Source organism: Microtus pennsylvanicus, chromosome 14, assembly GCF_037038515.1.
Source record: "Microtus pennsylvanicus isolate mMicPen1 chromosome 14, mMicPen1.hap1, whole genome shotgun sequence".
NCBI classification, from domain to species: Eukaryota; Metazoa; Chordata; class Mammalia; order Rodentia; family Cricetidae; genus Microtus; species Microtus pennsylvanicus.
Genome location: NC_134592.1, coordinates 33,481,680 through 33,504,210, shown reverse-complemented (window position 1 = coordinate 33,504,210; position 22,531 = coordinate 33,481,680). Strand labels below are relative to the sequence as shown.

The following is a 22,531-nucleotide window of genomic DNA, read 5'->3' as shown; positions in this document are numbered from 1 at the left end:
AATAGCAGGCAGACTGGTCTCAGATTCAATCTGATGACATTCTTCGACTCTGGGTTGATGGAAGCTAGGGGTCTGTTATTACATTCCAGAAGGGTTTACCTAATAGTCACAAGAATGTTAGGTCAAACACTGGGGTAGACAAGAGATGACTGTTCAGTGGACTGGGAGCCCAAGATAACTCTTATCTTTTCTCAGTCATTTAATGAGCCTGGGAGTGTGTGCAGTAGAGGTGTGCACCTGTGCAGAAGAGGTGTGCACCCTCACAGCAGGGCTGTGCCTTTTTTGTTACATTCTGGGAATTTGTTTACCCTTCTGTTTGTTCTTTTGCCATGAAATAAGTTGCAGCTCTTCACAGGTAAATGAGGGTAAAGCTGAGGTTCCTGATGTTTCTGCTCCACCCAACTCACTCAAGCAAGGTCAGGCTTTTAACATTCAGATTTGAGCTCCTGGCCTTAATTTGCCCCGAACCCATGTCTTATATGGTTAATTCCATTACTTGTGTTGTTCATGCCTAACTGTTATGGTAGAATAGAGATGTGTATGTTGTAGCACAGATTGTAATTGGTCTTAATAATAAAAACTCAGAGTCAGCTATCAGGGATGAAAGATCAGAGAAGCAGAGCGGCCAGCTACTGGAGTTCTTACCTCTACCAGTGCTGAGACCGAAAGGGTGATGCTGTCCTCAAACTGCCTCCTCTGAGTGGCTGTTGCTCAGAGTGCACTGAGCTCCTGTCCTCCTGCCTTATCCTCTCTCTACCCAGTCATATCACTCACTCCCTGTCTCCACCTCCCTAGTGTTGGGATTAAAGGCTTTGTGTGAGCTCAGTTTCTCTTTTAGGCTGGATCAATTTTGTGTAGCCCAAGATGGCCTTGAACTAACAGAGATCCATCTGCCTTTGTCTCTAGAGTCCTGAGATTAAAGGTGTGTGCCACCACTGCCTGGCTTCTAGTGGTTTTAGCTCTGCACTCTGATCTTCAGGCAAACTTTACTTGTTAAAACGCAAAATAGCACCACAGTATGGTGTTTGTCTTGAAAGCTCATGCTCTTTCTGTATGCAGGGCCCACCCTGTGGGAACTCAGCAGAGACCCTAGGAAATGCCCAGAGAGGTGGCCCTTGAGTTAGGCACAGTAGGAGAGGTGAACTCTGGGGTTATTGAGCAATGTTTTGGGCACTTTGTGAATAGAGGCTATGTGAGGAAGGACTGGACTGCCACGTAGTGTTGAGCTCAGTGTGTCTGCAGGGATGGCTTGTGAAGGACACAGAAAGAAATAGGTGAGAGAAGGCAGAAGTGAGCTCTGCTGAAGAATTTGGATACACTTTCCGAGGTGTTGAAGCTTTGGCTGGTTTTGGCTATAATAACTTTTTGTTTTAAAATCTTTAAAAGATATGGACAAAGAGAGTTAAGATCTGTGCTAGGTGTGGTTGTGCAGCCTTTAGTCAAAGTGTGTGGGAGGCAGAAGCAGGAGAATCTTTGAGTTCAAGGCCAACTTGGTCTACATAGTAAGGTAAAAACAAAAAGAAAAGGAAATGCAATAGTAAATTAATGTTTATACCAGGCGGTGGTGGTACACATTTTTAATCCCAGCACCCAGGAGGTAGAGGCAGGTGGATCTCTGAGTTGTAAGCCAGTCTGGTCTACAGAGTGAGTCCCAGGACAGCCAGGTCTACACAAAGAAGCCAAGGGGGGGGGGAGGGGAGGCGCGGGGCGGGAGGAGAAAGTTAAGATTCAGCATAAAAGAAAAAATAAATTAGGTTTACCCTCTAGGAAACTTCCTTTAAAAAAAACCTGTTTGTTTTGTGGGCTATAATTCTGATTGTAATCTTGTCGGCCTGAGGATCAGGACCCAGCGCAACTGGAAACACAGTGTTGTTGGCCATCTGTTGGGATCCTGATTTGCATACGCAGCCCTTTGTGGTGACCACTTGAGAATCTGAGATCTGAAGTCCACAAAGGGAGTCTTCCTCACGAGACACAAGACTGGCCAGGCCATTTAGGTGGGACCTTGTGTGGCCTTCTTAGTTCCAAAAAAGCCAGCTCTGGCTACACTTCTGGTGACTGACCTCTGTCCTGTATTTCCCCAATTCCTAAGGGTCCTGGTTGAACCTTTAGCCATGTAAGTTATGTATACAACGGCAGCCTTCTGCTTGCTGCTTAGACGGGTTTTATGTTGCTTTACCAAGGGAGTAAAAAAAGTAAATCCATTAACGCTCAAGTGAGGAGAAAGTTTGTTGACAACTAGTTAGCCCTGGTTTTGAAGCTTAACGTCTAGTTGAGCCTAGAATTGTTGGTAGAAGGGTGCAGACTCGAGGGTAACTGCTGCGGATTCTAGCCATCATGTTCATCGCTGTCTGCTGAGGCTCCGGTGCCTGGGACACGGGGAGTACCAAGCAAGCGCTTTCTTGATGGGGATGATGGCCAAGTCTCAGGCCATCGCTCCTATTGTCTCCTAGGAGTAGCTGTTGTAGTGGGTGGAAAAGCTGGCCAAGCTGCCTCTTGGATTTTAGTCAGTCGTGAAGATTTTAAAATGCCTTGGTCAGATAACTTGTTTCAAATGTCAGTGGCAATCTCTAGGTACTCTTTGGTTCCTTTGAGACCAAACAACCAAATAGAACACAAGTAACTGAAAACCATGGCATCTCATGGACTGACTTAAAAATGCAAAGCACGTAGTATAACATTCTCTTCTCTTTGCTTTCAGAAGGGTCAGGATCCCAAATTAACATACCTCCTTCTTAGCCAAGATTTCAGTTCCTTGACTCAAAGCCCAGAGACTAGATGGAAATCCAAGGAGGTTTGCCAAAGCAAGGAGCAGCAGTGAGATTTCTTCCCTGGCGGCTTGGAATTTTTCTAATTCCAGTAATTAATTATGAGAAAGTATTATTTTGTTAACATTTAGTAAAGAGTTTTAATAAGTGGATACGTTTTATATAAATATTAAGTTTTTTTTTCCTCCTTGAGAAATAGGGACATTTGAAGAAAATGGTCCCTAAAGGTTTTCTGGCCCCTGTAGAGTCTGCACTTCTGTGACTCTCATGTCTTTTGAAAGCAGTGCAGTGGAGCAAAGTGTGTTTGTTGCACATTGGTGGCTGCTGGGATCTAGAGCTTTTGGTGTTAATTAGTATGTGTACAGAAACTTTGTGCCTAGAGTTCTTGAATTAAGCTCTCCACAGTTGATTTTTAAACTGTTAAAACACTCCGCTGCCATTCTGTCTCTCAAAATATATAGCATTTTACTATTTTAAACATTACTGCAAACCTTCTATTCCATTTATGTATTTATTTATGTATTATTTGCTTATTTATCTATTTAGTTTGTGTGTGTGTGTGCCACAGGCATGTGAAATTACAGGAGCTGGTTTTCCTTTTCCACCAGGTGACTTTTAGGGATGAAACTCAGGCTGTTATACTTGGTGGCAAGTATCTTTGCCTGGTGAGCCTTCTTGCTGGTTCCCAGTTCCGCCTTTGTGAATTTTAGTCTAATATACAGTCTGAAGGAGGCAGTTGACAATATACAGACAAGACCTTGGAATATCAGGTGGTAAATTTTCCTTTTTTTCTTTTTGTTTGTTTGTTTTGTTTTTGTTTTTCGAGACAGGGTTTCTCTGTAGCTTTGGAGCCTGTCCTGGAACTAGCTCTTGTAGACCAGGCTGACCTCAAACAGAGATCTGCCTGCCTCTGCCTCCCGAGTGCTGGGATTAAAGGCGTGTGCGCCACACTGCTCAGCTGTTATTTTGCGTTTTTATGAGCAAATATTCTTAGTCTAACTAAATTTTGAGATCTGTCAATTAAATCTCTTCTAAATAATTTCATCTTTTCATGGTTGGTTAAGGTTCTTTGCAGTCCTTCTTATGTGCGAATATACATTGAAATTGGCTTTCATTTGGAATCTATTTGTCAAGTTGAAGTTGAGGACATTACTTGTACTTACTGAGACAAGATATACAATAGGGCACTTGGGGAACAGCAGTCTGAGCCCTCCTTCAGTACCCTGAGTACTTTAAGCTTTTTGGGCAGAATAACTTCTACTTTGTAGAGTGTAGACTTTGGAGACCCAAGTGAACTTGAATTTAAAAGAAATTGTATGTGTAACCATAGTTACAGCAACGCTTTTCTGAAGAGAAATGTAAGTCAGTTAGAGATGACAGCAGAATGCCCTGTTCTTTCCTTGGAGATCTGGTTCCATGCTCCTGTTCTAGAACACTGGTCGTGGATGTCCTGGCTCCTGTAGGAGAGAGCAGAGCTGGAGTTCACTCGTTCACATTGTGCCCACTCTGCTCATTCTCTTGGAGTCCTCAGAACAGAGAAGAGACGCTTGTTAGGGTTAGATGAGTGGCGTTGGAACCGCTCACAGTGAGCTAGTTTCTCTCTCCACTTAGTGCTTCGACTGGTGACTCATGTTCCTGAAAGTGATATCCATTGCCACCTGTTAGGTACCAGAGTCTTTGTGGAGTGGAGCTACTGTCCTTCTCAGCTCTCTGTGAACACAAAGACAACTGATTTACTTCATTGGGGCCAGGAAAAGATAATTCTCATCAAGTTAGCATTCATCCTGAGAAAGACGGCGTGACATTCAGTCCTTTCCTTGGGACTGAAGGGTAGCTTGAAATCAGAGCAGCCTCAGCAGAAAGAAACACAAACTATCTTGTCGTCTGGTTGGTTCTGAGACAGGAGATGGCTATCCATCGGAGATCCCAGCGCCTGGGACTGGCTCCCAGTCATGGTTCCCAGGTCGTATTTCCTTTGCTTTTCTCCTCATCTTGGGAGTTTGGGTGGGATTTATTCTTTACAAATAGTTTGTGCTCTTAATGTGACTGTGAGACCAAGACTGACCTCTTCCTTGCTTTGGTTTTGGGGACTAGTATTGACTTGGGGCACCTGCAAGCCAGGTTCGGGAGGAAACCCTGCCACTGCCTTGATTGTACCGAGGCACACGGTTAACCATCTTCTATTTATTTAGAAAACTGAAAACCAGATAGGTACTTTTAACTTTGTTGTCAGCGGGTGGAAGAGCTTCTTTTGTTCTGTTACCACTGTGACTTCCTGTATTCCTGACTCTGTAGAGATTCTCAGGTGCACGAAGCCTGAGATAGTGTGGGAGTACAAGGAACACTCCCCCTTAGAGACCTAGGGAAGCTCAATGGCTCAGTCTTCAGATAAAGTGATTACTCAGAGTGAAACTCAATCTTCTCTCCTCCTTGGGAATTTTATTTTGAAACTAAGTTTGATTTAGTCTTACAGAATTTCTGTTTCCTCAGATAGGATTTGGGTCTCAGATTGGTTAACCATAACTCCTCCACCCCCGCCATGTTGTGTTTCCCCTTGTAGGGAGCTGCAAGGTGATGTAGGTGTCTGTCCTCTGCCTTACTTCTTTGAGATGGGATCTCTCCCTAACCAGCTGCTTCCTGTTCAGCTTTACTGGCAGGCCAGTGAGCTCCTTGGAACCTTCTTGTCTCCCGCTCTGGTACCAGGGTTATGAGTGTGTACCACCACACCAAGCTTCTTTTTTTTTTTTTTTTTTTTTTTTTTGGTTTTTCGAGACAGGGTTTCCCTGTGGTTTTGGAGCCTGTCCTGGAACTAGCTCTTGTAGACCAGGCTGGTCTCGAACTCACAGAGATCCACCTGCCTCTGCCTCCCAAGTGCTGGGATTAAAGGCGTGCGCCACCACCGCCCGGCCACACCAAGCTTCTTATGTTGGTCCTGAGGATCCCAGCTCAGGTCCTCAGACTCACACAGAAGCACTTCACCCAACAAAGCATTTCCTCTGCCTTGGTTAACAGTTAAAGGGCCTATGTGCTCTCAGTGTTTGGTGTCAGTACTGCTAAACATCTCTTATTCATAAAACACTAATTTTTTTACACTCAGGATATAAAGATCTCCAACAGTTTTTTAAAAAAAATAATTATAACAGTTAATTGATTTTTCTTATTTGAAACGTTACTCTAGCCATTGCAGCAAACACAGTGAGCAGTAAATGTTTTACAGACTGCAGCAGACTTGTCAGCTGAGAGGAGCTGCTTTCCTGCCCCTGTTTGAAAGGGATTTGTTCTTGTGGACGGCAAGATGAGTAACAGAAGCTAATTTTCATTTTAGTTTATGTGTAGGGGTGTTTTGCCTGCATGTATGTTTGTATGGTTGGTATTCCTGGTATCCAAAGAGGCTAAAGGCATTGTATCTCCTGGAACTGAAGTTACAGCAAATTGTGAGCTGCCATGTGGAACCCAGGTCCTATGGAAGAGCAGCCAGTGCTCTTAACCACTGATCCTTCTCTCCAGTCCTACAAGCTGATTTTAAGTAACTCAGGGAAAGGAACAAAGAGATACTTTGTTCACTGCAGTTTCTAGTGGTAATATTCTCGTACTTTGTGCTTTTCTGTGCATGTTTGCATTTTCTAATAGTAGAGTTGGAATCTCATGGTATTTCTGCTTTTTATGTTTAGTTGCATTTTTGAATATTTTCCATCCATTTAAATAATTTTTGGAATGTCATTTCAGAATACTTTGTAATACAACCTCTTGCATTAGACTGATTTATCTGATGAGTCATAGAGCTTCTGTATTTATTTTACATGTGCATTGGATAGAGATGCTTGGTTATTTTCTGAGGATAATTACCTCCAATAGAAAGAATTACTGGGTCAGACAACTGGGATGACTTCTGCTTCTTCACATCCCCTCTTGGTTCACTGGGGTAAAACTATTCTTTTTCCTCCTATTCCTTTGAAAAATCATCTCTGAGAGTGTGCTGACACTGAATGAAGTGGACTCTGCAGAAAAAGAGGGATGCTTCAGTTCAGGGATGCTCACAGGACAGTTGGTGGTCTGTGATCTTGAAAAACGCCAACCGAAGCTTGGAGTTGTAAAGGCTGAATGAAAAGATTATCTTTTGTTAATGGCTCCGTTGGTGTTTCAGTAAAAGGATGCCATAGAAAAGAGTGCTTAAAAGTCACCTTATTCAAATGCTCAGACTTTGGACCAAAGTCATATATGTTTGTTGTATTTGCTATTCTTTGCCTCCAGACTGCCCTGGGGAGCAGTTTTCAGCGGGGTTTAGGTTGCATTTAAAAATGGTGGAAGGTGCTTTGCTCAAGCTTCTAATGAATTCTGCTAGGGTGGCAGTCCAGCTGTGGCGTTTGGTGTCGCTAGGTAATAGTTTTCTGATTGACCTAGCAACTGTGGGGACGTAAGACCGCACACACTGTTGTTGGCTTCTTTGTTAGTGTGTCATGTAGAGTATTGATTTACTGGACTCAGGGCTCATTACCGCAAGTTCACATTTTCCACAGGTTTGTGATGTTCCTATGTCTAGTGTCATACAGTGCATGGTTGTCGCATGCAGAATCCCTTTGAGGGAGGTGGTGAGCAGGTGGGTTGTCTGCTGTGCACGAATGACTAAGGACTCTATTAGCTAATGCCTTGTCTTCCTTCCCTTTGTGCTTTTTACTTTGTACCTTGTTCTCATTGACAAACAGGGACTGTGGTTTTATTGCTCAGTTGCCATGGCTCACTCAGTCTTCTCAGATCTCAGTGTGTGTCAACCTTCACCAGGTCCCACGGTTCTCTTAGAGAGGGGCGTAATTTCCTTGAGGTTTGTAGTGTATCAAAGGATAATTGAAACTCCTATGTTAAATCTTTACGTAAAATTCTAGGCACATACTAAGCTTCTAGCCACTGCATGCAGTGTCTATGGAGAACACAAGTCTCAAAGGGAGGAAGGGAGAGCTTATTCTTAACACTAACTCTGAGTGTCTGTGGCTCAGGATATGGATTCAGGTCACCCCAAATAATATGTTCCACTATGGAAACAGTGCCATAGAGTTCATGTAGCCACAGAACAAAAGTTAGCCATGAATGCAGGCACTTTTTCAAATGCTCTGGTGGGAACATCAAGTGGGTGGATCTCAACAAGCAGGGATAGCTACCTAATGGCATTCTCAGCTTTTGGTTTATAGAAGCTAGTAGTCTGTTAGTACCTTCCAAAAGTCTTATGTGATAGCCACAAAGATGTTTTGTAAGACAAAGAGTGAACGGTTGTTAAGAGCACCAAAAATAGACCAAGATAATTTGGATCTGCAACATTCCAACTCTCTACAGTCAGTTCAGATCAGTTGCTCAGCCTTGTAGACTTTTTACCATAGGTGTGGCTTTTTCTGGGAACTCTAGTTCACAGTGATTATAATGATTATAGCACAGGTCTAGTTATAATTTCTATTTGTACATTGCTCATTGTTACTCTGTGAGCTCATTGAAGGAAGTGATTGTGTTGCTGGTTGAAGCTCAGGCTGGGTGTGGACTGCCTTGAATGCAGTCTTCTGCTGGGGATGGGGTTGGATTCCAGCTACCCTCTGTGATTATTACCTGGCTAATCAAGTCAGCTGCTTAGCGTGTGACTCCTGCCTCTCTCCTGCTGACATCTCATCACACCTTAGCCTCAGACCTCTGGGACTAGCTGTGCTTTGAGGCACTGACTTCTTTCAGATGTCTTGCTGCGACACTGGAACCCCGTGTTCCAGATACCCTCAAATCCACAGAACAAGTGCAGCATGGCTTTTCAAAGTGGGATTTCAATTGTCCAGTGAATTGAAAGACTTGATTTGGGGGATTGAAGGTGTTTTTGCTTTAGGAAGTTCTGTTTCTGTTGAGCAGTAGCCAGGGCCATTCCTAACAGCCTGTGTTTAAAATGTCGTTGTTAAGGAAAGGCAGTGTGTAGGCAGCTGCTTCCCTCGGGTATTTGGGTTGGGGTCAGGCGAGGTCCGAGGCAGATGTTCATTGGGATGTTGGCTGGAGTCACACCAGCCGTCCTGTGCCTGAAGTCAGGGGGTCACGGAACTAGTGATTCTAGTCTCAGTCATACACACAGCAGACTGTGCGGACAGTTGGAGCAGAAAGCTGAATCCCTTCTCTGGTCCTGGCTCGAGGGCAGTGAGGGTGGATGGGCCAGCTCCACAGCAAACCTGGCTCTGGTTTTCTCTGTGAACAATGAAGGATTCACTTTTAGGAAGAGTAATGGAGTCTGGAGCAAAATTTCACTTCTGAGCATCTCGGAGATGAAGTTACCATTTTCCTTTTTTAGTTGGTCTCAAGGCTACTGTTTTGGCGACAAGGGGGCCATCATGTGTGGTTTCTTAGATCATTTACCATGCAGCAGGCATGCTGTAGTTTCTGGAACTCTGTAACCCCTAGAGGGCCATCTTTGGTGAGTCAGACACAGAGCATTAGTGTTAAAGCCAACACAGATGCGTGCAAGGAGGACCTTAATACAACGTAGAGGAGGAGACACAAGGCACCACAGGGTGTTCGATGAGGTTGATGGAAGCCTGTTGGCGACAAAAGGGAAGAAGGCAGGCCTCTCAGAACAGGGAAGGGCTGCAGTCCCCTGAAGTGAGACTGTACGCACGTGGCATGGGGTCTTGCAGACTATATAGGATGGGAAAGGAGAACTTTAGAGATGGAAGAGTCTATCTGGAGGTCAGTTCCCCTACAGTCTGGAAGTGGTAGATGCTGATGGACTTGCTGTGTGGGTCTCCTTAACAGCAGCTTCCACAGCTGTTGTTAGCTTTCCTGCAGGGGCTTCTCCAACCCCTGAGGGCTTTAGGTCATTAGCCCTTCACCAAGGACTCATCTCAAGAAGACGTTAGCCTATTGAACTGGCTTTTGAAGAAGGTGGCCTTAGAGCTGCCCTGTAAAGGTAAAGACGTTTAACATGGTAGTGGGGGCCTTCAATGCCAGCACTTGGAGGCAGGACAGGCATATCAGGTTCAAGGCCAGCCTGGCATATATTGATATATTGAGCCCCAGCCAGCTGGGATTGAGGAGGAGGAGGAAGAAGAAAATCTGGTTGGGGGAAAGGCACCTGTAGGGATCTTTTTCCTCCTTATGAATGAAGCATTTGTAGATCACCCAGGGGCACAGCGAAGAAAGTGAAGTTTGGGGAGAAACTTTCCATCACTAACAAAATGGCCTGTCATAAAACCACAGTGTTGACGATTGAGACTGGACAGAGCACATTGGTGCTTCTCCCGGTGTCACCCGGCCAGTCCCCTTTATCTGCATTTTTCCTGTGAAGTTCAGAATCTTGTGCTGAGAGGCAGGGCATGCCACGGGATACCTCCTTTACGCTGTCCTGGAGGCTCTTACAGGAATCACCCTTGTTCCCATGCTGATATTTGACAAGACTCACAGAAGGCTTGTTAGATCCTGCCTGATTACTGTCAGAGGGGAAGACAGACTGCCCTCTCCCCTTCAGCTCCTGATGCTAACTCTGTGTTTTTCTTCTGCACAGGTACTTTTCAGATGGTTGCAGCCTATGCAGAAAATTGCTGTAGTGAAACTGCTAGAAGCTGATTTCCAGGTATGAGGGCTGTGGGGGCCTCTGGAGCTGTACCTGGAAGTTGTGTGGTTTGCTCTTTGCCTGTATTTGCCTGTGTTCTTCTGTGATGAAGTGAGTGATTGGCAGTTACAGCCGATCCAAGGGGGCGCATCTGTTATTTTTGCTCATTCCTTAGAGTACTTGGTTAGGAAAAGGAAAGAACTGGCTACTTGTTTAAAATTTAAGATTCTCTAGATTTCCAGTGTTGTTAAACTCTTAATTGGTCTGATTGTTATTACATTTGCTTCTCGAATGTTAGAGGTTTGAATAGTTCCAAACCTTTGTTGGGAAATTTTATGCTGACAGTAATATCCGTAGTGATTATTATCATTTAATGTGTGCCTAGACTTTTCTAAGTGAGATTCCTTTGGATTGATGAGGCGATGGTTTCCTGCAACTCACACAACTTGTAAATTACTGAGGCAGAATTTGAACTCACATCTGTTTGCCTTTAGAACACCTAAACTACTTTGTCCAATTGTTTTTTCTTGTTGCTCCCTCTCCCTCCTGCCCAGTATTAATAATGCCTCCCCTCTTCTTTAAAATAGTAGGATGTCACCCCAGTTTTATCCTAAAGTAACTTTTGGTTTTGTCGAGTTTTTTCTGTCTGTAACATCATTACCTGTTGGCTCAACATCTTAGCTACTCTGGTTAAAACTTCGTTTACTGCTGTGTTGATGGTACTTAGAAATCATGATCTTCCTTTTCTCTTCTTACTGCTTAAGGGAAAGAAATTACACGTGGTATTATTTTCTAAATGACAGTTCAGTCTAAACAGCTTCCAGCAGTCCTCCAAGACAGTTTAGGTACTTCTACTGCTCTGTAAGACAGCAGCTTATGCTTTGTGTGGTCCCACAGCCAGGAACTCTGGGATGCAGGCAGCGTGAGGACTGGAAGCACATTGAGAGGCTCATCACGAACACCTGCAGTGGGTATGATGCGGTGCAGGGAAGGGCAGTACTTTAGAGGTACAGAGCTTCTAGTGTATGTGTGACTCTAGGTTGGACACCCCCATTTTATTGTTGTGGGTTGTTGACAGCTCTGCCAGTCACATGTCCTAAATACTAGAGTGAACAGCCGTGTATTATATTCTGGTCTGCCAGCACTGGTGAGGTGGGGTGGTATGTGTTATGAATCCAACTCAGTAGCATGTCTAGACAGAACCAAATGTGTAATTATGTAAAATCACAGCTAAGGAATTCTGACTGAACAACTTTAATAATTATTGGCAACTTTGACATTTTCCATTACTTTGTATCTTTACAGTGTTAGCCTATTATTGTAGAAGAGTAATTTTTAGACAAAACAGAACGCCTAACAAGTGTTATGACTCTTTCATCCAAACAACCTTATGTTTCTTGGTTTGGAGAATTAAGTAAATTTGAATAAGAAATATTGCTACCAGTGTTAGGGTTGAGCAGGCTCTTTTGAAACCCACTGAATAGGACATCGGAACTGCCATCCTCAGCAGGCTTCTTCTCGGTGAGACAGCCTGGCTGTCTGTAAAGTGCACTCTTTTAAAGACAGCTCTGACGGTGCCAGCCTCCATCTCAGCGTCGTTTCCTGCCTTCTCATGACATCTAGGCTGTCTGCTCCCGTCCGCCTCCAGCCTTAGAGTGGCCAGCATCTCTTCTGTTGCCCTGGCACAGGCTCTCAGACATTGCATGACTGAAACTGTGGGCCCTGAAATGTCACAGATACTCATTCTCTTCTCTTGAGATTGAGGTTTTATATCTGCCTCTCCCAGTGGTTCCTGTGTAGTGGATGTGTGTGCCTGTGCGGGTGTGTGGGTGTCGGTCTCTTTAACAGTGTCATTTGATGACACAGTTTTTAATAGGATATGTTTGTTGTTCATGGCTACTAATTTTGTGTCTTGGGAAGCCTATTTCCTTGTCCTGAATATATCGTTTCCTTCTGACTCCCTCTTGCCTGCAGATATTTTACAATGCTTCGTTCTGAGAACATCATGGTTTGGACTTTATGGCTGATGATGACCTGAACTGACATTTAACACATGCTTTATTGTCAACACTCAGTTCAGTAAGAGGCATGGCATTTTGAAAGTAAGTGAGGATTTGAAGTACTCTGTGAGTTTGGTCCCTTTCTGATGATTAGGTTAAAGATGTATTAGGTTGACCTCTCTCTCTCTCTCTCTCTCTCTCTCTCTCTCTCTCTCTCTCTCTCTCTCTCTCTCTCTCTCCCCACCTCCCCGTCCCTCCCTCCTTCCGTCCCTCCCTCCTTTCTTTCTGCGGGGTGGGGGGGCAGGGAGAGAGGTGGTGGCTCCCTTACTAAAACAGCATTCTATTGGAAACTGAGTGACCCTTTTGGGAACTGGGCTTTCTGTTGTAATGAAGCCAATGGTAGGAAGACAGCACAGGATGGAGGACGTGGTGTGCGTGTGCGGCATCAGATAGAGAGATGTCTTATTTATGCACGCTTGTTTTCCTTAGCTGACCTGGAAGAACTGAGAACTTAGTCCTGTTTTAGGAAGTTGAAGTGGAATGGGCAAGGTGTTGGCATGCTTGTAGTCCCAGCATGTGGTTTGGTGGACTACTCAATGAGCTGCTGCTGGGGTGGCCGTGGTTGTTGAATTTGAAGCATCAAATTGATGGCATTGTTTAGCCTGGTCTAATGTGATGTGTTTTTTTTTTTTTTTATCAGCTCTGTCGTGGGCAGAGTGTTACTCTTTGGTTGTAGTTCTATTAGTGGTGTCTGGGTCTCCTACCATTTGCGTTTTCTCCCCATGTTACAGTAGCTGACAGGTTTATGTGGGACCAGAGTTCTCCAGCCAGTCAGTTCTGAGGTGCTTTTTGGTGTCTCAGAAGTATTGATAAACAGATAATACTTCATGCAGTTGATTCTGAGGTTCTTTAGGGGAGAAGGGGGAACCCCACATGTGATAACAAGAATGGATGTCCAAGGTCCTTCCCATGCTACTTGGGTATCGGACAGGAGGAAAGCAGGGCAGCCACTAGAGCTAGCTCCTCTTTGTTACCGTGCTGGTCCGTTAGACTTCAAGGTGAAACTCATTTTTACCCTTGCGGGGGAGATCATGCAGGTAAGTACAGGGACAGCAGCCTGGATACTCCGGTGACATCTCAGAGCTGGCATTGCACACGCTGCCATTGCCCTCTGAGCAGTATCTTAGGGAGTGGCCAGGGTGCTGGGCATCTAAGGACCAATCAAAGCACAATCCTCTCTCAGGAAACATTAGCTTCAGTTGATAACTCTCAGAGAAACTGGGACAGTTCCCAGGCTGCTCCTCATTTGCTGGGATAAACAATAGTTTAGTAGAACTTGGTTGAAGGCAGAGGTAATAAAATTCACTGTTCTAATTATGTCCTATTAGCAGGGTTATTTTACATTTTATGTATTTAACCCTGCAGATGGTGCCTTAACTAGATATTTGTGTTCATTATTAACTAAATTAAATGCTTTTTTTCAGTAATGGTGTTTCTTTTGCTTAGTGTTCATCACGACTTTTGACAAACATGGGTATTTATAGTCTCAGGCATGTTGGCTTTTTTCTTTTCTTTTTTTTAAGGATTTATTTCAATTAAGTGTGTGTGTGTGTGTGTGTGTGTGTGTGTTTCCGTCTATGTGGACTGGAGGCTAGTCCTTGGATCCCCTGGAATTAGAGTTGTAGATGGTTGTGAGCCATCTGATTTGGGTACTGGGAACTGAATTTGGGTCCTCTGCAAGAGTAACAAGTGCTTTTGAACACTGAGAGCCACTTCTCTGGCCTCTGACCAGTTAGTTTATAGTGAACTATTTTATATTGTTCATAGGAACCAAATTTAGTAGCCTTATTTTTATTTGGTTATTCAGTGTGTGTGTGTGTGTGTGTGTGTGTGTGTTTTAGCTCTCTGTGCTGGGGAGTAGAGTCAGGGTTCCATATATGCTAAGCACTCTACCACTGTGCTGTAGTCCTAGACCCCATATTTAGGCAACAGCCTTTTATTGTATTATCTATAGGAACATTTCCTCTACTTTGGGGACAAATTCTCATTGCTATTCGGTGTCTCTCTTTAGGCCAGCATTAATTTCTGTTGCTGGCTGATTCTTTGAGCCAAGGTTGTATGCATGTAGGCATTTACAAAATGCACCCCAGGGTGTGCCGCATTGACCAAGTGAGTGTTGACCATTCTTGCTAGTGTAACTGTCAGGTTATTTGAATCAAGCAGTATTATCTTAGCTTCCTGTACACTGCTGAATAAGGTTGAATAAGGAGTTAGGCAGCATTAATCATTTGCTGTTTGTTTGATGAGGTGTTTTTTTTTTTTTTTTTGGTTTTTCGAGACAGGGTTTCTTTGTGGTTTTGGAGCCTGTCCTGGAACTAGCTCTTGTAGACCAGGCTTTTGAGACTCCTTTGTTTGTGTGTACTTAATAATGTCACGTTTAATGCAGAGAGCAGATTGATGCACTTTCTATAAAAACAGCATGCAAAATCCAAATCTAATCTAGGAGCATAGTGAAATCCTGTGGTTTGTGTGTGCGTGTGTGATTTTAAGAAAGTGAGTTGTGGTTTGCATTGTTAGACTTTCAGCAAGTGTGTGATAGCTGCCACAGGTGGAGAACTGAGGCACTGAAACCTGGCCCTTTCATTTGCAAATGCGTCATATAATGCTGAGCAGGCTGGGTGCAAAGGGTGGGCATGTGTCCATGAGGCTTCATGTTAACTGACACCTCGCTCTATGGGTGTAGATCTTGCCTTCACCAACTTTCTGACTTTGGCGAGTTGCTTAACACCATGTACATCATCTGCAGAATTGACAATGATTATGCAAGCAGTATGTGGGGACTCTGAAGGTTAGTATATGGGAAGTGCTGCAAACAGTGCCTGGCATGTATGACAGATGAGTAATACTGGAGTAGGTAGGTGTGCTTTGTGTATTACAGGGAATCTCCTGTAATCAGTTTCTATTCTCTGTAAATGCATCTGTGATATTTGTAGGGTGACTTTTACAATGACTGCTATTCTAGGTCTGAGGGCATGCAAAATACTGAAAGCTATGGTTTCTGCTTGGGAAGCTCAAACCTTTTAAAAACAAGCACCCAAGCTGGCTGGTTGGCTGCTGGTGGCACATGCCTTTAATTCCAGTACTTGGGAGGCAGAGGCAGGTGAATCTTAGTATGAAGCCAGCCTGTTCTACAAAGTAAGTTTCAGGACAGTCAGGATGGTTATATAGAGAAACCCTGTCTTGAAAAAAACAAAGCAAAACAAAACAAAACCCCCACCCAAATGGTATGAACAAATGAAGGTATTGCTGCAGTGTGTAAGTAGAAAGCTCCCAAGTCTTCTGCAGTGCAAACATGGAGGATTAAGAAATATGAAGTGAGTGTTAGCCTAGAGGGCAAAGGGTAAAGTTCCACCATGGGAACTTCCAGCTTCGCAGTTCTCAGAACCAGTTTCTTTCTGAGTCTTGTTTTCGTGCAGGGCTGCTGATTCATTTTAGATGAACCTAGCACTCTCTTTTAATCTGTAGCTGTTCCTCTTTTCATGAAGCTAACTGTCCTATCCTTACATCATCTCTCTCTTGGTCAGTTCCCTTTAGTAAGCCTTGTGCACTGTAGATGGAAGTTTCTGTCCTGTCGGGTCCCACAGCTGTTCAGTTCTAAATAAACACACAGCGGCTTATGTTAATTATAAACTGGCCTATTGCTCAGACTTATTACTAACTACCTCTTACAACTTAAAATAACCCATAATTCTTAACTGTGTTTAGCCACATGCCTTGGCATCTTTTCTCAGTAAGGCATTCTCATCTTGCTTCTTTTGCGTCTGTCTGGTGACTGCATCTCTGCCTTCTTTCTTCCCAGAATTCTCTTAGTCTGGAAGTCCCTGACTAGCCTGGCTACTGGCCAATCAGCATTTTATTTTATTTTTTGTTTTGCTTTGTTTTTGTTTTTCAAGACAGGGTTTCTCCGTGTAGCTTTGGCTGTTCTGGAACTTGCTCTGTAAACCAGGCTGGTCTTGAACTCACAGAGATCTGCCTGTCGCTGCCTCCCAATCAGTGTTTTATTAAACCAATAGGAGTGACAAATCTTTACAGTGTACAAGAGCAGTCTCTCACAGCAGTGCACTTGCTGATTCTGAAATGTTCTGGAAAATCCTGCCTATCACCTCCCTATTTCTCAGACTGTCCCTTCCCTCAAGTCCGCAGAGTTACTTCCCAGAACCTTGTCCAGCCTGTTGCACCTGGTTGTTTCTCGGGTGTAGAGGTGGGTTCAGTCTGCACACAAGCTGTGCACAAACTGTGAGTGTCAGTACTGTCTCCATTTTCTTGTGTTATTTCTCTTTGGTTTTCTGTCAAGTCCTCCTGCCTGTCTCCCTCCCAGAGAGCTCACAGAGCCAAAGCTGTGTATTTCAGCTGGCTGTGGTCATGCACACCTCTGATCTTAGCATCCAGCTGTACAGGGGGATCAAGCCAGAGGCAGGCTAGGCCACATAACAGTTCCAAGACAAAGAAGTGCTCTTCCTGCCAGTTCCTTTCCCTTACCCTCTCCTCCCTTTTCCCCCCCTCTCTCTATGTTTTGCATTTAAGACAGGTTCAAAGACCTGAGTTACCCTGCCTCACTCAGTAGGGCAGTGGTTCCTGGAAGACCCTTTCAGTTTGCCATTGGGGCCCAGGCAAGAGGTGTTAGGACATGTGTAGACAGCAGAGCCTTTAGACTGACCATGGCCAGCTGCTGTGACATTTACATGTGGCTCCAGGTCACCCTGGGCACAGATGACCCTTTCTCACAACCAAATAAGGCTGGCAGTTGATAGCTCCTGGGATGATGCTTTTCACCTGGGTGGATGTTGACTTTAGAGCTTCTAGGTGGGGCTGATGTTGATGATTTTATGGAACACCTTTGAGTAGAAGTATCAAACCCAATGCCGTGTGCCAGATTACAGGCCAGTGATGAGTTTATGAGGTCCACAGCAAACAGCTTTCTCAGTGAATTAGGAGTTTGACAATGGAGCAAGTTGACTTCATGTTTCTTTTTGCCATGAAACACTGTCTGGTACCTCAGCAGCTTTCAAACTAGTTCTGAGTTTTCATCTGGTTGTGTAACACATGAGGATGTTACAGGAAGCCTTTTGCTGTGTATTCTTATACAACCCAGAAGAAAACACATTAATTCAGTTCTTAAGCTGCTTTTGAGAATCTCGTGGGCTGAGGAGATGGCTCAGTTGTACAATAAAGAAGCTTGCTGCTAAGCCTGTCAGTCTCTGAGACTCACAAGACAGAGAGAACTGACTGCTACACGTTTTACTTTGACCTCCACATGCCCATCATGGCCCCTACACACCTGTGTGCGTACACTGGCGTGCATGAGCACATGCGTGTGCTCGCGCACACACATACACACACGCAGATACAGTGCAGAAAAATTAATGTACAAACACCATTTTGTACACAGCAAAAGGAGTGGAGGCCAGCTGGATAGCTGCTTGGTGGGCTGCTTGTGGTCTTTGAGGATTTGTATCAGAGCTCTGAATCTTATGATCTTGCGTCAGCGGTAGGAACTTTCTAGACATTGTGGTCTGCATCTACGATGTGAGGCAGTGGTAGTCTGTGCTGTGGAGTAGTGGTCTGCTTGCTCTCAAGCTGTGGATATTGTTTAGTTTAGAAGGGGTTGGAACATATTTCTTACTCTCTAATTAAATGTGCAAAACTTCCCGGAGGCACGGACATTTTAGGAATATTTTTCTTCCATTCCACAGTGTGAATTAAGGCCTTACTACTTGCCCGAGACTGCTTTGGGGTCTGGAGTTGGAACTATCAATAAAGCAAGTACCCGCCCTCCAGAACTCACCTTTGAAAGTGAGGAGGCGGGGCATACTGAGGAAGTACACAGGAAGCAACATTGCTGTTCCATAGCTATAGAATGGAATTAGGAACCAGGAGCCAGGGTCAGCACAGCCGGTTGCCCTCATGGCTGCGTATGGTGGTGATCACTGCTCTGCTGAATGGAGCATGTCTAGACTTAGGGAATGTGTGTTCTAGTAAGTGACACATATGCTAGATTGTTTTTGGCTACATGGGTGCTGTTTGAAGCTTTGGTAATTGATCAGGTCTTCAGATGACTAAATTCAGGTAGAAAAGAGAGGAGGGTGGAGACCAAGCCTGGAGTTGAGTCTTAGAGGCTGAGTAAAGGAGACTAGGCAGGATTTGCTGGTTGGAGGTGGCTTGCAATCAGTCTGTGTTAAGCACTAATATGTGTTTTTAAGTTCTGGGAGTGCCTATGCCAAAGTTTACATGCACACCAAATGTTAATAGATGCCTTTTAGACTGGGAACACCATTGCAGCTTGCCCGGAAGTAGAGCTACCCTTTGTGACGGCGCCATGTCATTCATGACACCCCAAACATGTAGAATGCCAGGTGCATGGCCTTTGGGGTCAGCTGGGTGAGTTGAATGTTGACTAAGGGTAAGTTTTGTTTGTTAACAGCCTGTTTTTGTCAGTGATTTTATATTTGTTATGTTATTAAAATTATATATAATTTGCTTTAAATTAGTGTTATTTTTTTCCACAGAAATATGCTAAATATAAAAAAACCTTATCAAATAAGTTCTCCAAAAATTCCATTAAGATGTGTTCAGTCATGTTGTGTATGAACATTTTGTGGCAAACAGACGTTGGTAAAGACTGTCAGCTCGCTTCTTCCAGTCTGCGTTTGTATGTCTCACTCACAGGAAGGGAAGCTGGAAGTTCTGATGGTGTTTCCAGAGGACTTACTCATGGATAAGCTTGGCCTTTCAGATAAAAGCTGAGTGCATGAGTGTGCAACATCCTGACATCTAAAGAAATGTACAGGATACACCTGAGGTCCTGGTTATGGCCTCTGCCTAAGCAGAACCTTTCATTCTCACAATGAACTATTCATATTCATTTGTTGAAGTGCATTTTGTACATGCACTGTGTAAAGAATAATCTGGGTATGTTCAAAAACTTTTAAAACATCCTTTAAAGATTCCCCATAAGACTTCATTTTATACCTGCCCCCTTCCTCCTTCCTTCATTGCTTCTCTCCTTCCTTCCTACTTCCTTAAGATTGCATTCAACAGGCCGGGCAGTGGTGGCGCACGCCTTTAATCCCAGCACTCGGGAGGCAGAAGCAGGCGGATCTCTGGGAGTTAGAGGCCAGCCTGGTCTACAAGAGCTAGTTCCAGGACGGGCACCAAAGCTACAGAGAAACCCTGTCTCGAAAAACCAAAAAAAAAGAAAAAAAGCTTGCATTCAACAATGTTTATCACTTTAAAAATGATTTAAGTGTGTAAATGTTTGCCTGCATATATGTCTGTGCACCAAGTTCATACATTGCATGTGAAGGCCAGAAAAAGGTGATAGATCCCTTGGAACTGGAGTTAAGAACTGTTGTGAGCTGCCATGTGGGTGCTGGGAAATGAATCCAGGTCCTCTGGAAGAGCAGCCAGTGCTCTTGACTTCCGATCCATCTCTTTGGCCCTGTTTATCACCTTTTAGAATAAAAATTTCATCGAGTCTATGTTAATAGTACAGAATAGCTAATTTGTCACCTATCCATGTAGGGGAATGTCAGCCATGCTATAAGAAGCATCAGTTTTTGATGCTTGAAGAACATTAAATGAAACAGAAAGGTACATGCTTTGTGATGCTAAAGTAGAGAACACACAGTTTATGTGCATGCTGCTATCCCAGTTCTTCAAAACAGCTTTCTGATGGCTCTGAGACCATATGTTGTACTTACTTTATTTTTGTTTCTGTTATTTATTTGAGTCAGGGTCTCTTTGTGTAGCCCTAGTTGGCCTGGAACTTACTTTGTAGACCAAGCTGGCTCCGAATTACTGAGATTCACCAGCCTTTGCCTCTGAGTGCAGGGATTAAAGGCTTGAATGTTGGGATTAAAGGCTTGGGCTATGCCTGACTATGGCACCTATTTTAAATGTTCTAATTGCCACTTTAATTTAAATAGGTATTACTTTCCTAATGACTTGTCTTTGTTACACTAATGGGTGGTTGAAAACTTTAAAAAGAGGCCTTTGAATTTGATTGTTGTAGAAGGTTGAGTTTAGGATGGCATATCAAGACAACAAGAATAAAAACAAACAAATTATTCTTTTAGCCTTTGTAATTATTTGTGATTAAATATGTAAAGAAAATTACCTTTTAAAATTAAATGTAGATACAAAACATTATTTTTCATCTGTATTATAAGGGTATTATAACTTATAATGTATATATTATATATTTCTAAATTTAAAAGTAAATTTTTTAAACCAAATTCTTATTGGACATTTATAGTGGTTATTGATGGTCATAATAACCAAGAGAAATGGAGTGAAGCAGAAATATGTACACTGTGGAAGTAGACGTCCCCAAACAACTTGTCTGTCCCTAGTTTTCTGATTCTCATTTTCCTGTTCTTTCTGTTCTTGTTACTTCCGGGCTTCTTATAGCAAGGTAGGTATGGAGAGAAGATGGCGGGAGTTGTCACCTGGTGGCAGTCCGTCATAGAGATGGGGTAGTTGTGGGAGCTTCCTGAAGAACACCTTGACAGCGCTGGGGAGATGGCTGTGTAGCCAGAGTGAGGGAAGGGGAAGAAGCTTGAGACAGAAACCCTATCAGAGCTGGTTTCCAGAATGAGGTCATTCATTGGATAAGCTTTCTGCTGTAGTGGGAAATGAGAGGACCTGGACTAACACAGGTGCCCCTCCACCTCACCACAGACCAAGGGCAATCAAGCATGGCTGTTGATGGCTTAGCCCAGCACACTGCTCTGCTGCCCACACGCGTATCGCCAATAGCCAAAGGCCTGGCGGAGATCAGCAGAAAGGACGGGTCTTCTGAATTCAGGCAGTGTTTGTGTCATGGAAGTCAAACTGTCATGGGCCAGGAGCTGACTTTTTTAATATTAAAATGGCGCCTCCTGGGCCTGTGCCTGAAGACAGGGATTGCAGGTGGAGCACACTCCCTGGCGAGTGTGTGGGACTGTCCTGTCCAGTGCAGAGGGACTCTCATTCCCTTGTTGCTTTCTGTCCACTGTAATATGCCACCCACGCAGCTCCCTATACAGATTTGAAGAGTATATTAACTAGTTTTAATTAAAACTACAAAGGAGGACCATGGAGTGAGCATAAAGTTGATAATGCAAACACAAATGAGCTGTAAAAGTTTGGCAGAGCTGAGCCTTCTCCCAGGGGTAAGCTTGTATGAAGCATGGAGTTAACCAGGAAGTGAATTCTGCCTAAGAAAATCCAGTGCTGGGCCTGGAAGAGCCAGCTCAGCAGTTACCCCTGCAGAGGATCTGAGTTCAGTCACAGGTGGACCAACACCTCCGGCTCTGCAGGAACCTGCATGCACCTGCACCTCTTTTCCCTCCCCACTAAGTCTTTCCTCTCCTCCTCACTCTTTTTTTTTTTTTATGAATTTATTTTGAAGAGAGGGCATCCAGTTAGCTGAGACATGTAGACTGTGGTAAAGCAGTTTGCTTTCTAAGTTTTCCTTTTTATCTTTGTACTGATTTTACTGTTAGGATGGGAGGAAGACACAGCCTTACGGACCAGACTCTAAAAAGCCCCAGCCCTGCATCCAGTAGGTCTGGAGAGGGGCCTCTTTGGAGAGTGGTGTAGTTCGGCTTGCCTTGTTCTAGTCAAGGTGGGACTGTTAACTACTCACGTGTCCCTGTGCAGTTCTTAAGCCAGGTCCTGGCTAAGACGCAGCCATTCCTTATGTTTGTGACTAAACTACTGTCATAGGATTTGTGAGAATAGTGTTATGGGGAAGCTTAGTGTGTTCTGCCTCCCTGATCTTGTTCTTGGTGGGAGTGCTGGGAAACGTGAAAGTGGTCACTTCAAAAGGTAGATTTTCCAAAGAGAATTAAAAAGGAGCCCAATATCCATGTTAGAAGAGGAAGCTGGGAGCACCCTCGTGGTCTGTAGGTTTTGGTATTGGAAACTTTTGGGAGAGAGAACAATGGGAGAAAAACAAGGTTCCTCATAGCTGCTCCATTACAATAAAAGTTTTATTAAAAATGCTTTGCATAGTAACACATCCGTGGATATTTCCTGCAGGTGTGTGGTGTGTATGTATGATGTGCTTGAAAAGGCCAAAGAACAGACTGAAGGCAAGCCGAGACAGTTCCTGTGCCACCCTTTTACTGGTCGTTACTGGTTTTGCCTGAAAAAGTAAA

General features: G+C 44.0%; 1 protein-coding gene across 12 annotated transcripts in view; it reads left to right on the top strand.

The window, feature by feature from the left end:
* Positions 1 to 22,531, top strand: part of Sipa1l1 (signal induced proliferation associated 1 like 1) — a 284,116-nt gene that overhangs the window by 83,816 nt on the left and 177,769 nt on the right. For 10 of the 12 annotated variants that reach the window (XM_075948065.1, XM_075948069.1, XM_075948061.1 and 7 more), the window contains one exon: positions 10,282 to 10,350. The gene's annotated coding sequence lies outside the window, so the exon portion shown is untranslated. Of the gene's footprint in view, positions 1 to 10,281; positions 10,351 to 12,303; positions 12,432 to 22,531 lie in introns of all 12 variants that reach the window. The other 2 variants (XM_075948067.1, XM_075948058.1) reach the window with 1 other exon arrangement.